Here is a 5,161-nt window from a genome sequence, read left to right as displayed (position 1 = left end):
TGAGTAGACTAGAGAAACAAATTAATGGACACTCACAGGCCAGTGGGTGGAAAGTCTTGTGGATCCAGTGGTGGTATAAGCCTCTCAGCGCTGACAGGGGTCTCCACATGGTTTCTCCAACTCAAAGGCTCTGACTGCCATCAGCCTGTGTCCATGTGGCTTGTCAACAAGAATGTCTCACAGGAACTGAGTGTGTCCCTACCTTCAGTGAGCTATTTATCTCCTTAGCTCCTCCAAATAAAGTCATCAAGCTATGACCTGATTGACAGGCTAGACTCCATCCTTTCACTTTTAATCCTCTCAAATTGACAACAGATTATGTAACTACAACTACCATTCACTATGAATCTGCATCAACTTGGTGGCAGTTGAGTGGGGTTTTTTTTTTGAGATAATATGCTTCAATTTGGCACTTAAATGCTAATTAAAGTTAAATAGTGTGAGATTGCTAGTCAATTTGAAAATTGGTCTTATTTATGTCAATTCTATAATGTAAATAATAATAGCATTATTCTATAAGTTTTTAGGATAAAATTTTGTAACACACATAGAATATGATTCTATGTGTGTCACATGCTTTGTTTTATCCTATATTATTTAACCCTGCATTTTAAAAGAAAACTGTCTACAGTGGGTATGAATACAAACAAAACTAGAAAATAATTTTTCTGCCTTTAGGTCACAATTGGATGACTTGGACAATTGAAAGACTAAATAGATTAAAACAAGGATTTATTTAGAAAATAAATAGTCATTTTTGACACCTTCTGGGAACGTATAAGATGAGGTTGCTTCAAGTAAATGACTGTAGAAGCTTATCATGTAGACTGACACCTGAATCTTGCATGGTTCCAAGGACCATGGTATGTGTTTGGCTGAAGATGCCTAAGTGAGACAAGAAGTAAAGGATTAGACACTGGATTTCATGAGCACGGGGTACAGGAGGGAAAGGCTGATTGTGACCAATAAGTGATGCAGACTCTGTGGAAGAAAATCAGGACTAAATCATCTTTAAGTGTCAAGATGGCCCCAGTACTTGCAATCAACTGGTTAATCCCAGGGCCTGAACAAAAGTCATTCAGCAGATTGTCAGCAGAGACATATGGCCTGAAGAGAGTACAAATGGACGTATTCCATCATTGAATTACAAACGTACAGCCTCAAATGAATAGTTGCACAGCGGAGACACAAATGGGGCGGATTCCGCGTTGTTGTTGCTAGTAGCTATAGTAATATCTGTGATATAACACAGCAGTGCATTGCCCAGTTCTGCATGTTCTTTGTGTTAAAACCCATTGTGTGGCTATGGTGCCAATCCATCTTGTTGACAGCACTTCTTTCCCAAGGACCTCTGCTGACGTAACAGAAGAGTCATTTCTAGTAACTGGAATGTCATAACACATGTGTACTAACCAAATAAATTTTGCGTGTTTCCTTTCTTCCCCCTGTAATCTTGAAGACATTCTTGCTCTCCCCGCCTCGTGGCCTGTGACCCTACTTACCCTGACTGAAGAAACTGAGGGCGCTGTCTCCCCCAATTCTTTCACTTCAAGTTTTCTAGGCAGAATCAAAACTAAGCTAGAGAGGAAGGCAACTTAAATAGATGAGACATTGCTTTGAACTTGACTAGACTTTCTTTTAAAAAACCTAAAAGGCTTCTCACCCACCCCAGCCCCGCCCCTAAAAAATGAAATCTTTATAGAGTTTTATACAGGGGCAAGGAAAATATTTGTCAGTCCCTATTTATAACCTGGCCACTCAAAGTTGGTCACTTTAACAATAGCAGGAGGATCTCCCAGAAGCTTGTCAGGACTGGAGACTATTAGGCCCTACTGCGGATTTCTGCAATCAAAATCTTCATTTAACAAGCCGCACAGGTGTCATACATTAAAGTGCGCTGGTTCTTTAGCACAGTGGTGAGAAAGTAGAGTTGATTTCTTTTTTTCATGCCCACAGTATTCTTGATTCTAGTTCATTCAAGAATCTGTGACATGAAAAAATATTTAAAACAATTTATTTGATTGTTACAGAACCAAAGTGTCCTAACTAGTCTTGTGATAAATCCGCAAAGCAGTTTTTTATGTTATTGCCATTCTTTGTAACAAAACAGAATACGTACTATAATTATTCATTTAACAATATAAAATATACTTGCCAACAAAAGAATCAACTTTTGTAAGATTTCTCATGTAAATACCTTAAGAGATCTACCTAGAAAGTTTGGAGAGAAAGAAATGAATATACACACAGATATATATGCATGATATTTCAGTTATAGTTTTTATTATTGAATCATATAAACTACTCTTATTCACTATTAAATTATTATGCATATCTATATGTTTTGCTGACAATTTAGATGCATGAAGTTATGTTGTTTTCTGTGAGCAATTCATTCAGTGTTCTTATTTGTTTTCTTCCTTGTGCAGCTACTAAGCAAAGGTAGAAGTGTTTATAATAAGTAGTGTAATAGAGAGAGAGAGAAAAGGCTTTCTGGGAAAGGGAGCGATACAATTGAAAAAGTGGAAGGAGGTGTCACCACAGCCAAAAAAGAGAAAAAGAATGAACAAAACGAAGACTGGCAGCTTTAGGCGGATCCTGAGCTGTAGGGGTAGACAAGCTGTGCCTGATTAAGACAGGCAATTTAGTGGCTTGGAGTTTTGAGCTTTGACATTTCAGTGCCAATCATAACCAGGGAGTCTGTACCCCAACAGCTGGGATCTTTATAGTACCTTCAGGGAACAAACTTTTTCCTTTTTCTCTTTTTCTACTGCAAGACCTTAATCCCTACTCAACTGCTTTCTGGGCCAAAGGTTTCTCTAAGGCTTTACAGAAAAACTCATATGTAAGAAAAAGGCATTTAACCATTTTACCCATCTACCTCCTTTCAATTCCCTGTGACCTTTAAAAAGTTGTTGTACATTCAGTTATTTTATAAGTCACAGTAGGTTCAAACTAATCTTATGGATAGGCTACAGTATAATGAGTTAAAGTATAGGTAGTTAAAAGGATAGGAAGATATTTTTAAAACTCTGTCACCATTTATATTCATGGCAAAAATGTTGCTTTTGAAATTTTTAGTTACTATGTTTCTATAGCTCCACTTTATAACTTATAGAAAACAGTAGACAAATGATGATAAATTTATACTTTGTAAATGATAATACTCACTGTCACAGGGTCTACTCTGAGTATAAATTATTAAAAATGGGCAAACATAAACAAAATAAAATTCAAACACAGCTTCTATACCTGGTACAGTAATTATTATGGATTTTTACACATTCAGAAAGTATTATATACTTAACAAAAACTAAAAGATGTAACAATTTCAAGTTTCCTATTATTGCTGACTTGAATATCTTTGTTAGTGCATCTGAATACTCTTAAGAATATGTATGCTCACAAATACCTCTCCAGGTTTGTGATAATTTTTAACTTGGTTGAGCCAGGATGTTCAGGAATTTACTAGTGGAGACATCCTCAGTGATGTGACTTAACACAAGGTAAGCTACTCTGTGATTAAAACTGCTTGGAACAGCCAAGCAGTTGTGAGTAGATTAGGATGGAATGCAACCTCTTAATTACTTCATAGCCTAATGGGCGTGGTCTACTTTATAGATATTAACGGATGCTGTGGAGAAGTTTCTCAGTTTGAATCTTGAATCTGGTTCATTGAGACTTGAACCAATAACCTGTCACATTGCCTGCACTCAGTGGGACACATCAGAGTCTTCCTACTGACCAAGGGACCTTGGATCAATTCTTCTCTGCATCCACCAGCCATGGTCCTATTTTCCCTTTCCACATGCTGGTTCATCAGGAAATGGCTCCAGCTTAGCATAATACCCACAAACTATAACCAAATTAAACTTGTCTGTTTCTACAACGGTGTGAACCCCTTTCTTGATATTATGTATGTGTTTGCTCCTCTAGAGAACAAACCTGAGCACCATTGGCACCAAAAAAATTCTAGAGAAACAAAGTAATAAGGATGAATTTTATCTATTAGCTCCCTGATAAAACTACCTCCATTAACTTTACCTTCATTAGTTGGGAAATGTCTTTCATTATTATAAGGAAGGTGCTGTTAATCCGTGGTTGTAGATGGTAAATTAATACCTAAAATGTTCACCACAGAGATGAACCTTTGATGAGAAGTGAAGGTCTGGTGATCACATGTTTGCTATATTTCAGTAATTTCATCAGGATAAGAAATTCATATATAATATAGGCAGAATGTATTAAATGTAAGCAAGGTACACGTGTTTTTTCCAATCACAAAGAGATAGATAAGTATCATTAGAATATCCTTCAAAATAAAAACATAAACAAAATTGATGACACTGACTAGAAATTAAAGAAAACACATATACGAACTAGTAGAATAAGAGAGCATGCATAATTTAAAACCAGATCTAGAAAGGAAATGAAGAGTTAAATAAACTTTCCACTCCCCAATCCAAAGAAAAAAGATGGAAAATACCAGAGAGAAATCGTATGCGATGACAGTGTTGTGGATTTAAATAAACAATAGCCACTTTAATGTCTTGAAAATTTTAGAAGAGTCTTTAGCTGGCCAGCCAGGCTGCAAGGATACTAAAAGCATTTTCCTAAACTGCAGCCCTGAGTAAAATTACTAGCAAGCTTATAAAGGCCAGAAGCACAAAGATCATTTGGCTCATTTGTCAGGGACTTTCCTACAAACAAAACAAGCATATAACAGATGAAAGAATAGCAAAATTAATAGATTAATTACAACATCAAAAAGAGCAATATTAAAGAATAACAAGATTGATTACAACATCCTATTTCTGGGTACAGATAGTGCATTCTGAAAAGAATCACCAGTGGGGCTTTCCAAGTAGGCAGGGGGGAGCAGACAGGTCATCTTGCAGTCAACAAAATGAAGTAACTTTGGTTAGGTTGCACAACAGTAACTAATTGACATTTAGAATTAATCATTCTAAATGTCAATGAACTAAATGCACCAATCATAAAACAAAGAGTAGCAGACTGGATTAGGAAAAAGGATCCATCAATTTGATGCCTTCAAGAGACAAACCTCAAACTCACAGTCAACACAGGCAGAGAGTCAAAAAATGATCAAACTCTTAGCAATTAAAAAAAGCAGTAGCAATATTAATCTCTGACAAAATAG

This window comes from Tenrec ecaudatus, chromosome 2 (assembly GCF_050624435.1).
Source record: "Tenrec ecaudatus isolate mTenEca1 chromosome 2, mTenEca1.hap1, whole genome shotgun sequence".
Lineage (NCBI taxonomy): Eukaryota > Metazoa > Chordata > Mammalia > Afrosoricida > Tenrecidae > Tenrec > Tenrec ecaudatus.
This window is presented reverse-complemented; position numbering follows the sequence as displayed.